The 17,633-nt window shown below is 47.8% G+C and overlaps 1 pseudogene; it reads left to right on the forward strand.

Moving 5' to 3' along the window:
• Positions 1-6,528: 6,528 nt before the first annotated feature.
• Positions 6,529-9,526, forward strand: LOC112441474 (ecto-ADP-ribosyltransferase 5-like; annotated as a pseudogene).
• Positions 9,527-17,633: the final 8,107 nt, after the last annotated feature.

Below are 17,633 nucleotides of genomic sequence, written 5' to 3' on the forward strand. Positions count from 1 at the left end.
GGCAGCCCCAAAGTGCAGGAGATTTAATGTTCCCAGGTACAACTCTCACCAAATGAGGGTGGAACATCAGATTCCCTAGTCCACAGAGGGTTTCCAGAGAGGCATAGTTGACCACAGTGGTCACACACTTTTGGCAGGGGTACTTGTTTCTCTTCTCTATCTCACTTTTCCACTCCTTCACTTGTAATTCCTGAGATCACCTTACAAATATGTTTAGTTTACCCAAGTGCTTGCCTCTAGTCTGCTTTAGGGTGAACCCAAATCAAAAGAGAAGGTCTCCTTTTGGGGTGAGAGACCATCACAACATGGCCTAGAACTGTTCCTCCAGTCTGGACCCCAGAGGAGCAGATCTGGGTCCAGCCCACAACAAGGAGGCGGCCTGCTGAGGAAGACTGGCAGCCTGAGGTAGAGCTGCCCATCCAAGCTCACTTTAGCCCATCTACAGTCAACCTGAAGACCCAGGCTGCTGCTGCTGCTGCTAAGTCACTTCAGTTGTGTCTGACTCTGTGCGACCCCATAGACGGCAGCCCACCAGGCTCCCCAGTCCCTGGGATTCTGAAGGTAAGAACACTGGAGTGGGTTGCCATTCCCTTCTCCAATGCATGAAAGTGAAAAGTGCAAGTGAAGACGCTCAGTCATGTCCGACTCCAAGCAACCACATGGACTGCAGCCTACCAGGCTCCTCCGTCCATGGGATCCTCCAGGCAAGAGTTCTGGAATGGGGTGCCATTGCCTTCTCCGTGAAGACCCAGGAGCATGAGAATAAATGTTTACCTCCCCCTGAGATTTTGTGGCCCACAGCAAAATGGTCATGTAGTGAAAACCAGAAGCCAACTGTATCTCTCACTGCCTCTCCATTGCCTTGTTTCTGTCCACATCTCTGCCTTGCAGAAGGACAGCAATAAAAGATTTCAGGACAGGGAATGGTGAAGTCAGACTGAGGACACTGAATCATGTGGTCAGACTAAGGTATGGGCACTGAGAGTGCACCCACTGTTACTAGGTAGAATTGACTGGACTTTATATCTGTACAGTTTAGGGGATGAGATGGGGAAATGAAGGCAAGCACTCTTGGAAACACTCAAGGAAAACAAGGTTCCCATGCTCTAAGTTGGAAATACAGAAGAAAACAGAGTAGAACTGTAAGCTTACCTTTCTCATCCCAACACATAGTAGGTGTTCAATTAAAAAAAAATGTATTGAGTAAAGGATCAGTTTTGAGCAGATGTGGTGAATTCAGTTTGGCACATGTGGGCCCTCCAGGGGCAGATGTCTGAGAGGGAGCAGAATAACAAGAGACATTTGAGAGTCACAAGTCTACTGAATTCAGGGAGAGAAGAGGTTCCAGGAAAAGAGGCAGGGAGGGCTGAAGAGCAAAGACACCAAGGCACAGGTGAAGTAAAGCACTTCCTTGGGTTTTTAGAGACTTCACTTCTAGCCTTTGGGTATCGAGAAATACCCTGGGATCCTCATGATCAATTTCTCTTTAGACTTCATCCAGCTTGGGGTGGTTCCTCTGAACTCGGCACCAGAAGAGTCTCATGTAATCTACTACCTGTTATTCATCCAGTCCTCCTAGATGGTTACTTGGGATTGCATTCATTCAGTCATTTATCAAACAGTAAATTAGTTGCCAACTAATGTGTGCACAGTATGGGTCCATCTCAATGGTCCTTCCATTCCCCATTGCCATCTCCCCCACCAGGGCTCCAGTCAGCCCCTGGCTCCTCCCTGGTCTCCCTGCCTCTGCTGTGGCCCCTGCAACTCCACGCTCCCCTGGAGCAGGGAGAGCAATGAGTCTGGAGCACAGCTGGTCATGTTCCTCACCTGCTTCAGAACCCTCTGTGCCAAACCTGCTTTGAGAAATATCTCAAAATACAGACATGAAAACTATGAGGGAAGGGATGAGAACACTATGAGAGAGAAAAAAAGAAGGCAATAGAACAAAGCAAAACTTCCCTCCTACCCTCAGGACAGAGTCCAACCTCCTGGCGCTGGCATCTGAAGCTCTCTGTGACTTGATCCTCCATGACCTCTTCAGCCTCGTGCCCTGCCACACCTGCTTCACATGGATGGCACAGCACGAAGTCCCAGATGAGGCACTGCTGCTTCCCTCCACGTGCTGGGGCTGCCCTTCTCCTGCTACCCACTCTTCCAGGAGTAGCTCAGCGGCCACCTCCCCCAGGAAGCCCTCCCAGTCCTCTGGCCTCGTGAATCCCCTGCGCTTTCCTCTGTCACTGTGCTAGTCATACTGTGCTGCCTTCTGAGTCTGCCTCCCCTGCTGGGCTGTGAGTTCCTTGAGGGCAGGACCAGGTATGACCCACTCTGTGTCCCCAGGGCTCAGCCCAAGGCCAGGCACACATGAGGCCTCCTGGAATATTTGCTGAAAGTCTGAGAGGCTTTCTGGGTGTCACTAATAGTGGAGACCCCGGCAGAGCAGGTGGATTGATGGCTTAGTGACCAGTTTGGGGGCAATGGTGTGGGAGCCAGAGTGGTGGGGAGGGCCTGAGAGGTCAGGAAGTGGAGGCACTGGCAACCCCTTTGCCTCTCCAGCTGCTGCCCTTCTGTCCTTCCTGTCATCATGCTCAGGGCACCTCTCTTGTTGGTTTCCCCTCATCCAGGCCCATGATGAACATCCCTTACTGGGGATATTTTCTAGTTTACTTTAAGCTTGTTTTGTGTGAACTCCCTAGAAGTTTCAAAATGGTTTTGGGGCCAAAAGCATTAAGGCTGTGACCTAAACCTGTGCTCAGTTGCTCAGTCCTGTCCAACTCTTTGCAGCCTCATAGACTATAGCCTGTCAGGCTTCTCTTCCCAAGGAATTTTCCAGGCAAGAATACTGGAGCAGGTGGCCATTTCCTACCCCAGGGGATGCTCCCAATGCAGGGATTTAACCCACAACCCTGGGTCTCCCGCATTGGCAGAGGGATTTTACCACCAGCACCACCTGGGAAGCCCTACTGGGACTGGGACTCCAAATCCCTCCCCAGAAGTCCCCAAGTTTCCCAATGGCCTCAGCCTCCCTAGTATCTCAGACCTCTTTGTCAAATATGCAATAGTCTGCATGTTTGTGTCTCCCCAAAATTCATAGGCTGGAACCCTAATGCCTGATGTGATGGTATTAGAAGGTGGGGCCGTTGGGAGACCATTAGTTCATAATTCATGATCCCTCATGACTTGCGATTGCTGTTCCTATAAAAGACACCCCACAGAGCTCGCTAGCTTTTTCAACTTGTGAGGGCCCAGTGGGGAAGTGCTGGCTATGACCAGGAATAGAGCTGTCATCTGACCAGGCTAGCACCCTGATCTCAGACTTTCAGCCTCCAGAACTTTTATATATATGTATTTGTTGTTGATAAGATACCCAGTCTGTAGTATTTTTGTTATAGCAGACAAAGATAAAAAGTTTCTTGAACCTTTTCTTAATGATTGCTATAACTCTGCCAATAACACCCCAAATTTTGCCTTTCAGAAACAGCTTTCTGTGCCCAGTGCCCAGGAGGAGGGTCGTATGCCTCTTACCTAGACCTTCTCTGGGGCTTGGAAGCTGGTGTTGGTCTCCAGTGACAGCCTCCAGGGGAGGGGGAGGGCAGGTTTCTCTTTTATACCACCCCTTGTACCTTTCCCACACAGCTGCTCAGAAATGTGACACTCTCCCATTTATTTCTGGACATCTCTTCTAGGCTCAGGAATACTAGCCTCTGCCCAGGGTGTTCTGGGCAAGAGCTCTTCCCGTGAAAAAAGCGAATCCCTGAACCCAGAGAGAAATCAAAGATCCAGGCTGAAACAACTGTCTCCTAATTGGGTTTGCTCCTGCATTCAGCATCCCTGGCCTCAGGGAGTATCTCCTCATTGATCCTTTCAGGTGATGGAGACTCACTTGAGGAGTAAGGAGAGATTTCTGAGTAGAGAGTGAGTCCCAGCTGCAGTGCTCCTGGTCATGTGATCTTGGAGGACTTTCCACTTCACTCTAGTCATTGAACTAGATTTGAGTCCATCTCTTGGGGTCTTTCTTGGGGTGCCAGGTCCTCAGGATAAGTGAAGCAATTCCCCAAAGCCAGAGAATGGAGAGAGGAGAAAACGCTGATACCAGTAGATCTGGTCTCGTGTTGTGTCCCTGCAGGCCTAGCTATCCAGACAGTATAGTCTCTTCTGTACAGCCATTGTCAATTCTCAGGACCCTCTAGGGGGAGAGGGTTATGTAGATGAGTTGCTGTTTTTTCACAGTAATGGAAAACAGCAGAGTGACTCCTGATTTTCTGATCTTGGAGTGCTTTGGGGAAGCCAGTCTAAATTAGAAGGGGATGAAGAACTTGTCTGGATTTGTTGTGTTTTGCCTGAGGAGCAGTCCGGTTTCGGACCACGTCTCTTCTTCTTCGTTTGGTCATGCTTCATGGTTTGTGGGATTTCAGTTCCCTGACCAGGGACTGAACCTGGGCCACAGCAGTGAAAGCCTGAAATCCTGACCACTGTGGCACCAGGGAACTCCCTGGGATATGCCTCTTTTCACCTCCCTCCCCACCCTCCCCTAAGCCTGACACAGTTTGTCTTCCTTTTTGATCTACAGAAGAATTTCTGGAGGAAATGGGATTCTAGGTGAAATTTTTTACTTGTCTGGCAACCTAAGGGGTGGGGGAAAAATAGGACTAATTAATGAGCCAGAGCAGGACAAGTCCCCGGGGTGAGTTTAACTTTCTTCGCCCTTCTCAGACACAGCAGGCGGCAGGCACATCTCTTAAATCCTGGATTCTGGACCCCCAGGTCCTTGGCCATTCTGAAAGAGGAACCCTGCCACCCCAGAAGCTCATATTGCCAGAAAGCTCTTCCCCGAGCTGCTGACTGATTCCTCACTGGTCCCTTTGCATTTACCTCCCAGGTGGCATTCCAAAACCCAGAGCTAGGGTATTTATAGGCAAGCCCAGGGAGGTGAGGGGAAAGGCTAGTGTTTATAAACATAGGGCGCCTGAGTCTGAGAGTCAGGGGACTCAGGGTCTGTGGAGGGCCGAGGCTGGCCCCTGAGGATGTGAGAGAGAGCTCTGCATCTCGGTAAGGCTTACTGAAGGGAAGGGGCTTAAAGAGAAAGGAGAATGGTGGGGGCCCCTCAAATGCTGGAGTACATGTGACCCAAAGAGTTGGCCGTATGCAAATTGTATGCAAATCAAGGAGCACATAAGACAGACGTGAACTCTCAGCAGGTATAACTCTCTTGGTCCCCTCAGACTTCTGGTGTGGAGGCTGGGCCATGGCAGTCACAGATTGCCTGAGGGAAAAACACTTTGCACAGTTCTCTTGCTGTAGCCTTGGTCTTGCTAGGAGACAAAGAAGGTCCTGGAGAAAGGCCTCACAGTCCAAGGCAAGGGGAGTTATAGCTCTGGGGCCCTGCTCCCACAGGGTGTCTGCTGTCAGGGAAGGGAGGTATCGGGTCACTGCCTGGTGTGGGGGGCTATAGTTAGCCATGGACTTTGTAGATTTGCAGACACAGTGGACAGGAGACAGGGCAGCTCCTGAGCAGACACCAGGGCCTGCCACCCAGAACTGTCAGCGCTCCTTCTTGTTTTTGGCCTGCTACCAAATCCAAGATCGCTCTGCTAGCCACCCAACAGCTCAAAAAATTGAGAAAGGAAGTGCTGCGACAAGGAATACGACTTTATGTGGAAAGGCAGCTGACCAGGAAAATGGCAGACGAATGTCTCAACTAACTATCTTATAGAGGTCTGTATTTCAGGTTTTTCTTTTCTTTAGGGCAGAGAAGAGAGGTGAGGAATAAAGTAAAAAAGGCAAAACAGAGAGGGAGAGGCTGGGCAGAACATCTCGGAGGAAATGCCTAGCCTATGGAAAGGATTTGTTAATCTCTTCTTTTTGGCAGCCATTCACTGGCATGGGGGTTAGATTGTTTTTCTGTGAGCTGAACAGAGGTACTTTAGATTAATAGTCAGGCTGAGGAGCAGGGTTTCTGAGGCAGGACTTCATGTATAATTATAAAAACTGAACCAACAAAAAGCAAGTCAAAGAAACAGTTCCATCCCAGAGTTAGAGCTGACTCCTCCTTCTAACAGGCCTGGGCTGCCTAAAGTTGGGTCTCTGACTCCAGGCCCCTCCTGACTCTGCTAAGTCGCTTCAGTCGTGTCCAACTCTGTGTGATCCCATAGACGGCAGCCCACCAGGCTCCCTGTCCCTGGGATTCTCCAGGCAAAAACACTGGAGTGGGTTGCCATTTCCTTCTCCAATGCATGAAAGTGAAAAGTCAAAGTGAAGTCGCTCAGTCGTGTCTGACTCTTAGCAACCCCATGGATGCAGCCTAACAGGCTCCTCAGCTCATGGGATTTTCCAGGCAAGAGTACTGGAGTGGGGTGCCATTGCCTTCTCCTGACTCTAAGTAGAGCCAAATCACGTCCCCTCCTCAATCCCCACCCCTGCCGTTATCATTCCTGTGCAGGTGGCTCTAAGCACTCCAGGAACCAGGTGGCAGGGAGCAGAGTCTAAGTTTGTGCTGGGGTGGAGGTGGGGGATGTTATAATCCAAACCACACCCACTCAATTAGACAAACCCTTGGACCTGCCCGTGCCCTGCCCAGCCAAGTCCTGGGCCAGGGACCCCTCACACCAGAGAAGAAAGGCTCCAAGTCTCTGTCACCATCCCAGGAAAACAGAATTCACCGTCGCTGGTCCCACCCTCAACTGGATCTCACTCTCCAGGTGTCTCTGAGGATAATGCTGGCGGCTCTGCTGATCACCCTCAGCTGCCTCAGCCTCCACACCCTGGGAAGCCATGGGCAGGTACCTGGGGAGAGCCTTCTGCTGCAGCAAAGGGAACACTTGAGGAGTGGGGGAAACCCAGGGCCTGATACCTCAAATATCCCTCCCAGGGATGCTTCTCTAGGATGCCATCCTCTGAATCCTCTTCTCAGGAACCTCCACCCCTGCAGGGAGCCCCAAGTTCCCATTCCATCTCCCAGAACCCCACCTCCACCCACTGGTCCTCCTGACACCCTCCTGCCTTCATACCCTCCTCCCTCGGGACAGCCTCCAGCTTCCTCCTCTCACTTCCCATCTCCCACCCCGGGGCCCAGCCTGCACACTCTCCTTAAGGTTACTGTGTATGGCCCTCCTGCAGCCCCTCCCAGACCAGGGCTTGACCTCCTCCCCACTCCCACCCAGGCTGGAGAATGCAGGCTTCTAGAGCAGGAGAGGACTGAGTCTCAGAGCTGACAGGGACATGGTGTGGTATCTACACACCTGTGTGGGAGAGGGGAAGAGTCAGAGGCTGGGCATGGGGTCAGGTCATTGGAGACTGAGGACGTATTTGTATGTCATCCGCACAGCGAGTCTCAGAGCCAGAAAGGTGCTTGGAGGTCATCCAGCCCCATGTCCCACCTCGGGCAGGAACCTCTCTAATGATAGATGACCCCTTTTAGTTAGTTAGAATCTATATGCAGTCCTGACAATAACCCTGTGAGGCTGGAAGTATACTGACTTTATAAGTGGAGGACCTGAAGCCCAGAAAAGTTAAGAGACTTGGCCAAGATCTTACAGGCAGTAGGTAATGAATTCAGGATTTGAACCAATGTCTCTCTGACTTCATTGCTTGTTATTTAAACCCTTGAGGTCTGGCCAAGTATCAGACTCCAGATATTTGAGCATAGAAAAGAGATTCTGGGTTTCTGAAATAATCTGTGTCTAGGACCTTAGTCCAGTACCCTGAACTTATACACTTTTCTGTGTGGCCCCTTTCTTCCTTACCTCCATATGCCAGGGTGTTACCATCCAGTACTTGAGCCTGGCTCCAGATACATTCGATGATGACTATGTGGGCTGCTCGGAGGAGATGGAGGAGAAGCGGTGCTTCTGTTAGAGAAGGAGATGGCCGACCATGCCCTGCTGCGAGAGTCCTGGGAGACAGCCCAGAAGGCCTGGGAGAAAAAACGTCCAGGGCTCACTCTGCCTCCTGGCTTCAGAAGCCAGCACGGAATTGCCATCATAGTCTACACCAGCTCATCCAACGCTTTGTACTGGGAGCTGAACCAGGCTGTGCGGACTGGCGGTGGCTCCTGGGAGTCCTACATGAAGCACTTCCCTTTCAAGGCTCTGCATTTCTACCTGACCCGGGCCCTGCAGCTGCTTCGGGGTGGTGGGGCTGCAGCAGGGAACCTGGGCAGTGGTGTTCCGTGGTGTGGGCACCATTCGCTTTGAACCTAAGAGTGTGGGGGACTCTATCCGCTTGGGCCATTTACCTCCAGTTCCCTGGATGAGACAGTGGCCCACGGATTTGGTAATGCCACCTTCTTCTCTATAAGGACTTGCTTTGGGGTCCCCATCCAGAACCTGTCTGTCTTTCCTAAAGAGCGTGAGGTGCTGATCCCCCCACATGAAGTCTTCGTGGTTACTGATTTCTTCCAGAACAAAACCCACAACCTGGTGACTCTCTCCAGCACCAATCACATCTGCAGCCACTTTAACTGCGCCTATCTGGGTGGTGAGCCATGCATGAGGGAAGCAGGACTGCCAGGAGTCCCCAGTTGATTTCAGTCCCCAGGGCCTTCAAGAGACCCAAGTCATTAATGACGAAGTTGAGGGCCAGAAGCTAGCTGGAGATACTTTTTCTTTGTGACTCAGGTTCTGCCAGTGTTTTCTGCATGTGTGAATGTTCTTAGAAGATTCTCCAAATGTTCTCAAATTTTCTTCTGCTACACAGTCTAATAGACCAAAAGAACCTGGTTAAGGAGGGCAATAAGCAGAGGAAAGTGGCAGGAGGGCTGCTTCAGATCCCAGGAGGCCGTGGGCGTAGTGGGTTGATGGGACGCACGTGTGCTATTCCCCAGTGCTGAGGCAGGACAGAGTGACTGGGCCAGGGTGGGGCAGGGATGGAAAGGCAAAAAGGCAAGATTTACTGGAAGAAGGAGGAGGAAGGGAAGTCAGAAGTATATTTGGGAGAAGGGGAAGATGGATTGATTTGGGAATAGTTGTACCAGGGCTGGTGGGAAGGGAAGTCTGGAGTGTGAGGGTCTGTCTACCTGGAGGCCTCACTGTGGTGTCTTTTGCAGAGAAGAAGAGGAAGAGCTGTGAGTCTGTGCCAAGTGAGTCACCCTCGGGTCCCTCCCTCGGCTCTTTGACTCCCCCATGGCCCTGCTGACCATTCACTGCCTTTTCCTCTCTCTGCAGTAGGAGGGCAGGCAGATTCACTCTCCAAGGGGGCCTTCTCTCTGCTGTCCTGGAAGACCCTGCTCTTGGCCTCTTGGGGGTTCCAGCTCTTAGGAGCTGGGCTCTGAACATTCAGTGCCTGCTACTTAGGAGTCCTGGGAACATGTGACCTCCAAAGGAAGAAAGGAGGCTTCGATGAGCCTGGAGAAGCAAGAAGCTGGTTTCAGACCCAGACTTAGCAGGCATGTCTCCAACCAGGATATTGGGGGATTTGAGCCCATGGTAGGGTGGAGGGAGCCCCGCTCTGTGGTGGGGACTCCTGGGAACAAGCAAGGGTAGTGCTGTGATGGCTGCTCCATTAAACAGTGCTGCAGTATGGTGACATCAAATTTCATGACTGGTTTGTTTCATGAGACTGGACTCTCTGCCCTGCTTTGGTTATGGGACTCAGGGACTCAAATGAATGACTTCTTGATCACTTTTAGACATGGTCCAGGTGCAGACCCTTGTCACACACCATAGCCTGCAACCCCAGATGGTTTAATAAACAGAGGTTCCTCACAACAGCCCAGAAGGCGAAGGGGGACAGATGGCTTCCTCAGCCGTTTGTCTGACAATAAATGCAGAGCCAAGGAAGGAAGTCAGAGAGGTTGTTTTTCAAACCAGAACCCCTGCCCCCACCCCCATCTCAATCCATCAAACATCTGAAGAGCTCAAAGTTCGATCCTAAGCCAGGATATCGGGTCCCCAGAGCAAACCATTTCTGTTTGTCCTCTCCCACTCCCACCAGGGTTCATTTCAGCGTTGCCAATCTCAAAGTATCATAGACAGAGATTAACACACTCTGGATGAAAGTGAGGAGGGAGGAGTGAAAAAGCTGGCTTCAAGCTCAACATTCAGAAAACTAAGATCATGGCATCTGGTCCCATTACTTCATGGGATATAGATGGGGAAACAGTGGAAACAGTGTCAGACTTTTTTGGGGGGGGGGGGCTCCAAAATCACTGCAGATGGTGATTGCAGCCATGAAATTAAAGACGCTTACTCCTTGGAAGGAAAAGATACAACCACCTAGATAGCTTACTTAAAAGCAGAGACATTACTTTTCCAGCATACTTAAAAGCAGAGACATTACTTTTTACAAAGGTCCATCTAGTCAAGGCTATGGTTTCTCCAGTAGTACATGTATGGATGTGAGAGTTGGACTGTGAAGAAAGCTGAGCACCGAAGAATTGATGCTTTTGAACTGTGGTGTTGGAGAAGACTCTTGAGATCCCTTGGACTGCATAAGATCCAACCAGTCCATCCTAAACAAGATCAGTCCTTGGTGTTCATAGGAAGGGACTGATGTTGAAGTTGAAAGTCCAGTATTTTGGCCACCTCATGTGAAGAGTTGACTCATTGGAAAATACCCTAATGCTGGGAGGGATTGGGGGCAGGAGGAGAAGGGGACGACAGAGGATGAGATGGCTGGATGCATCACCAACTCAATGGACATGGGTTTGGGTAGACTCTGGGAGTTGATGATGGACAGGGAGGTCTGGTGTGCTGCATTCATGGCCTGCAAAGAGTTAACACGATTGGAGCGACTGAACTGGACTGAACTGAACAAGAACTGGAGACATTTGCCTTCCAGAGCAGAGACTTTATTGAGGCAAAAAGAGCGGCAGTGGCGCCTATGAAGTGACCCTGCCCTCAGCTCTCTAGGCTACTCTAGTCAGCAACAGAAAAAGGGACCCTCCCCCTGCATCAGTCCCATGGAAGACCCTACTAGGCATTGAGGTTGCCTCCTGGGGCAGGTCGCCAACCCCACTGATTCTTGCTCCCAGTACAGTAACATGTGAGCTGGGGAGGAGGGTCCAGATTCCCCAGAAGCTGGACGCCTGAGCCCCTCCCCTCTAGTGTCCAAAAACCCAGTTTCTGAGGACCCCTGGGACTCCACCAACCCTGGCATTGCTCCGGGGTCTCAGGAATGGGGGTCCCAGGTTCTCGAAGCTATTGTGCACTTGGGTGATGGAGCGACTGGGATGCTGGCTCATTTGGCAGCCAGTGTGGCCCTGCCTCCCCCAGAGCCTGCTGCATACCTGCTACCTCACTTTGCAGTCGAGACACCGCCTTGGTCAGCGCTGTCAGTCTGTTTCCCAGGTCTTGGGGTGGGAGTAGTGAGGGGGTTCTCTCTGAAGGTGAGTCTGCTCTGGTCCATTTCCACCCTCAACACAACCCCAGGGGGTGGTAAGTTGCCGGGGGACCCTGAGCAGGATGAGAACTGGAGGAAGTGAGGGACTGGCACTGGGTTGTGGGCCAGGTGAGCAGGCTGCATCAGGGTGGATGAATCAGCAGGGTGGTGTGGTTTCAGAGATACCAAGAAGGAATGTCTTATGGACCAGACAGGGGGTCATGAGTCATAGAGGTGGAATTTCTACTGGATCCAGAGGGGTCCTCCACTCTCCCTCATGCCTGCAAGTAACTGAAATTGAAGTCGCTCAGTCATTCCATCTTTGTGATGCCACGGACTGTAGCCTGCCATGCTCCTCCATCCATTAGATTTTTTTTTTTTTTTTATGCTTTTTGGTATTTGATATCAATTTTATACCTGTATTTTCTTTATAATTTTGTGATTGTTTGTATTTTGTTTGTTTGTTTTCTCTCTTTATTTTTCTTCTTCTTTTTTTTTTTTTGAACATTGTATTTTTTTTTTTGATAAATTTAACGCCTTTTATTGCCATACCTCATTTTACTGTGCTTTGCTTTAGTGAACTTTATAGATACATGTTTTTGTTTTTTTTTCCTTGTTAATTTTCTGTTTAGTTGATCTAATCCATAAGTGTGAGTGGGGTATTAAAGTCTCCCACTATTATTGTGTTATTAGATTTTTCAAGCAAGAATACTGCAGTGGGTTGCCATTTCCTTCTCCAGGGGATCTTCTTACCAGGGATCGAACCCAGGTCTCCCACACTGCTGGCAGACTCTTTACCATCTGAGCCACTAGGGAACTGGGACCCTAAGATGATTTCACTTAGGGACCTCCAGGTTGTGAGGGTAGAGGGGCTGGATAGGGGTGAGTCCAGAGGGTGGTGCTTCCCCATGGAAGCTCCCTACACCCTGGTGGTGGGCATGCTGAGGACCTGAAGTGGCTCCAAGAAGGCGTCCCTGGTTTGGGTAAGATTGGAACAGACAGTTTCCACTTTGGTGCTTTCATTCATTTCCAAGAATGTGTGATTATTGTGTATGAATGAATCACAGAGCCCAAGTCCCCTTTGCTTCCTCTTCTCCACGTCCTCTTCTCACTTTTACCCCTGCCTGCTGCTCTTGTGCTAATGGTACCATTTAAGACCTTTTTTGATGCACTACCAGTATATAATATTAAATAAGATGTACACAGTTGTCTGTACAGCCTATTTTTGTTTTCTGTTTTATCCTCTTTTACTTTCTTAAAGAAATTTGTATTAACTCATTTTATTTATTAACTTTATTAACTTATTGATTTTATTAACTTTATTAAAATTTATTATTAAATTTTATTCATTCATTCATTTATTTGGCTACACCGGGTCTTAGTTGTGACAGGCAGGATCTTTTTTGAGGGGTGTTTTTTCTTAAATTAATTTATTCTTTATTGAAGGATAATTGCTTTACAGAATTTTGTTGTTTTCTGTCTAGCCTCAACATGAATCAGTCATAGGTGTACATATATATGCCTCCCCTTTTGAACCTCCCTCCCATTCCCTTCCCCATCCTATCCCTTTAGGTTGATACCAAGCCCCTGTTTGAGTTTCCTGAGTCATACAGCAAATTCCCGGAAGCAACAGTTAGAACTGGGCATGGAACAACAGACTGGTTCCAAATAGGAAAAGGAGTTCGTCAAGGCTGTATATTGTCACCCTGCTTATTTAACTTATATGCAGAGTACATCATGAGAAACGCTGGACTAAGAGAAACACAAACTGGTATCAAGATTGCTGGGAGAAGTATCAATAACCTCAGATGTGCAGATGACACCACCCTTATGGCAGAAAGTGAAGAGGAACTCAAAAGCCTCTTGATGAAAGTGAAAGTGGAGAGTGAAAAAGTTGGCTTAAGGCTCAACATTCAGAAAATGAAGATCATGGCATCTGGTCCCACCACTTCATGGGAAATAGATGGGGAAACAGTGGAAACGGTGTCAGACTTTATTTTTCTGGGCTCCAAAATCACTGCAGATGGTGACTGCAGCCATGAAATTAAAAGACGCTCACTCCTTGGAAGGAAAGTTATGACCAACCTAGATAGCATGTTCAAAAGCAGAGACATTACTTTGCCAACAAAGTTTCGTCTAGTCAAGGCTATGGTTTTTCCTGTGGTCATGTATGGATATGAGAGTTGGACTGTGAAGAAGGCTGAGCGCTGAAGAATTGATGCTTTTGAACTGTGGTGTTGGAGAAGACTCTTGAGAGTCCCTTGGACTGCGAGGAGATCCAACCAGTCCATTCTGAAGGAGATCAGCCCTGGGATTTCTTTGGAAGGAATGATGCTAAAGCTGAAACTCCAGTCCTTTGGCCACCTCATGTGAAGAGCTGACTCATTGGAAAAGACTCTGATGCTGGGAGGGATTAGGGGCAGGAGGAGAAGGGGACGACAGAGGAGCTGGATGGGCATGACTCGATGGACGTGAGTCTGAGTGAACTCCGGGAGTTGGTGATGGACAGGGAGGCCTGGCGTGCTGCGATTCACGGGGTCACAAAGAGTCGGACACGACTTGGGATGAGGCTGATCTGATTCTTTTACATACGATAATATAATTCCATGTTACTCTTTCTATACATCTCACCCTCTCCTCCCTCTCCCCAGGTCTATAAGTCTATTCTCTATGTCTGTTTCTCCACTGCTGCCCTGTAATAAATTCTTCAGTACCATTTTTCTGGATTCCGTATATATGCATTAGAATACGATTATTTGTCTTTCTCTTTCTGACTTACTTTGCTCTGTATATAGGTTCTAGGGTTCATCCACCTCTTCAGAACTGTCTCAAATGTGTTCCTTTTTATGGATGAGAAATATTCCACTGTGTATATGAACCTGAACTTCTTTATCCATTCATCTGTCAGTGGACATCTAGGTTGCTTCCACGTTCTAGCTATTATAAATAGTGCTGCAATGAACATTGGGGTACATGCGTCTTTTTCAATTTTGGTTTCCTCGGGGTATATGCCTAGGAGTGGGATTTTTGGGTCACATGGTGGTTTTTCCTAGTATTTTAAGGAATTCTCCACACCGTCCTCCGTAGCGGCTGTATCAATTCACATTCCCAATAACAGTGCAAGACGTCCCCTTTTTTCTGCACCCTCTCCAGCATTTATTGTTTGTAGACTTTTGGATAGTTTGCCATTCTGACCAGTGTGCAGTGATTCTCATTGTCTTTTGATTTGCATTTCTCTAATATGAGCGAGTGTTGAGCATCTTTTCATGTGTTTGTTAGCCATTGTTATCTTTTTTGGAGAAATGTTCTGTTTAGGTCTTTGCCCACTGTTGATTGGGTTGTTTGTTTTTCTGGTATTGAGTTGTATGAGCTGTTTGTATTTTTTGGGAAATTAATCCTTTGCCAGTTGTTTCATTTGCTCTTATTTTCTCCCACTCTGAGAGTTGTCTTTTCACCTTGCTTACTTTCCTTTGCTGTGCAAAAGCTTTTAAGTTTAATCAGGTCCACTTGTTTACTTTTGTTTTTATTTCTGTACTCTAGGAGGTGGGTCACTGAGGATCTTGCTTTATGTCATCGAGTGTTTTGCCTGTGTTTTCCTCTAAGAGCTTTATAGTTTCTGGTCTTACATTTAGGTCTTTAATCCATTTTGAGTTTGTATTTGTGTGTGGTGTTAGGAAGTGTCTAATTTCATTCTTTTACATGTAGTTGTTCGGTTTCCCCAGCACCATTTATTGAAGAGTCTGGGGGGTGGTTTTTTTAATCGGCTTTTTTTTTTAAGCACTGTAATTTATTTCTTTTCAATTGAAGAATAATTGCTTTACAATATTGTGTGTGTTTGGGTGTTTCTCTGCCACTCTTTTTCAAAAGAAAGGAAATGTACTTACACGTACATGTTCTACAGCCTTTTCCCAGGAAAATGTTGACTATAGTCTTCCATGTCCTACGTTCATATCTACCTTGCTCATTATAATGGTAACAAGGAATTCGTAGTACAGTTAATCCATAATTTATTTAACCCTTTCCTTGTTGATGGACACAGAATTTTTTCCCTAGTTTTTGATGTTCCACATTGATCACAGTGATTTATCATGTGTATAAATCCTTTTCTACTTGTCTGCATAATTTTATAGGAAAGATATAAAAATATGATATTTCAAGGAACTGAATACAGTTCATATATATATATATATATATATTTTTTTTTTTTTTTTTGGACTATGCTTTACTTTTGACTATGCCGTCTCATTGCTGTGTGGGCTTTTCTCTAGTTGCTGAGAGAAGGGGCTGCTCTGTTCCAGTGCTCGGGCTTCCCACTGTGGCGGTTCTCTTGCAGAGCACCAGCTCTAGGGTGCGCAGCTTCAGTGCTTGCAGTTCCTGAGTTCTAGAAACAGGATCAATAGTTCTGGCAATCAGGCTTAGCTGCTCCGTGGGATCTTCCTGGATCAGAGGTTGCACCTGTGTCTCCTGATTTAGCAGGCAGATTCTTTACCACTGAGCCAGCAGGGAAGCCCTGAATACTGTTCCATTAGGGCAGCCACCGCCAAGGTGCCATCTAAAACGCCCCTCTTCACCCTCCCACCAAGAGTGGATAAAGTGCCGTTTCTCCATGTCTTTGGCAACACTTGTAATATTAATCTCTTTTAATTTCCATTTAACTGGTGGGCACAATAACTACCTAGTTGTTAACTTACATCTCTGCTCACTAACAGGATCAATCGTAACTTTATTATTATTTTTTTGGCAGCACCACGCATTGTGGGATCTTAGTTCCCCGAACTGGATCAAACCCAGGTCCTTGGCCATGAAAGGCCAGAGTCCCTGACCTCTCTACTACCACTCATGTCATAACTTTAATTTTAATATTATAAAGTCTTGACTTAATTTTCAGAAAGGTAATACATTTACCTTGTTCAAAATGTACAGTCCACAAGGCGTGCAGTGAAATGCCCTTCTCTCACTGATTTCTCAAACCCACCTCCTCTCCCCCAGAGGTCCCAGTGTTCCCATTTCCTGTCATCCTTGCAGAGGTATTCGAGACACACACCAGCAGATTCGCAGGTATTTCTGTTTTTCTTCTTTTATAAGAACCATAATGCAATTAGTGGTTTTTAATCTTTGAAATCTGATGAAAGCTGAAACTTCTCCTCCAAAAATGGATCTGTGCCTTCACGTCGATTTTACACAAATTTCAGGGTGGTTGTGCAACCCGGCCCCAGTCTCGCTCAGTTTCAGCACCCTGCTCCGTAATCTCCTCTGGCTCTTGGTGGGGGTTTAATTTTGAAAGTTCCATGATCTAGGACACTTGGGATGTTCTGTGGTATAATTTTATGAGTCTCCCAATTGAAGATCCTGTCACTGCCAACTCACAGTTTAAATTGAGGTGTGAGCATCTCTGGGCAATGGAGTTAACAGCAGCTTGGCAAATTCAACGTGTCCCAACTGACTCCTTATTTCCCTCCTCAAAAACCTGGTTTCTCTTCATTCAACAGAAAACTCTTGAGCATCTTGTGTCAGGTGCTGAGGATAAAATTATGAATAGAAATAACTGCAAAACCCATATCCCTGCTTTTTAAACTCTTTTAAGTGGAGACGGAGCTGGAGTGAGGAATTTCACGTAGCACGTGATGCATTTCCAAGAAGCCAAAGAGCCTGACGGAAACACATTTGCACCAGGAGTGGGGTTTAAGTGATGAGCTGTCCAGAGGAGATATGAAGTAGGTAAGATTGAAAAAATGGCATCGCAGTGGCATGTAAGCATGAGGTTCTGCTCCTTAACTCCAGGATAGAATGTTAGTGGGCAGAGTATGTAGTAGGCTAAGAACTACTTGAACTCTTGTGGCCTCTTGAAATCTACCAAAGACGCCTGAGGCATCTGTGATAGATCGTCTCTCTGTGGAGAATGCGGTCCATGGATTCTGTGGGATTTTCTTCAATCTGCAACTCTTGAGGGGAACACATGACCCCAAACAGGTGCTCAAAGCCCTGGCCACTGTGATTGGACTCACAGGTGGACACATAACTCAAGCAAGAAACTCAGAATCTTTCCTGTGATTTCATAGAGCGATGTGGTATAAAGGAGACTGCCAGTGGACAGTCGATTTGTGCACAGTGTTGCCTCAGCTCATCTTCAGGTTGAAACACAGGAGCAATGAATAATTCTCAAGCATCTGGCAGCTTCCCACCCCTAGTGCTCCATATATTCCTGTGTCCAGCCTTTCCCATCATCCTGGGAACTTGCTCAGGGCAGCCCCAAAGTGCAGGAGATTTAATGTTCCCAGGTACAACTCTCACCAAATGAGGTGGAACATCAGATTCCCTAG

The sequence above is a fragment of the Bos taurus genome, chromosome 15 (genome assembly GCF_002263795.3).
Source record: "Bos taurus isolate L1 Dominette 01449 registration number 42190680 breed Hereford chromosome 15, ARS-UCD2.0, whole genome shotgun sequence".
NCBI classification, from domain to species: domain Eukaryota; kingdom Metazoa; phylum Chordata; class Mammalia; order Artiodactyla; family Bovidae; genus Bos; species Bos taurus.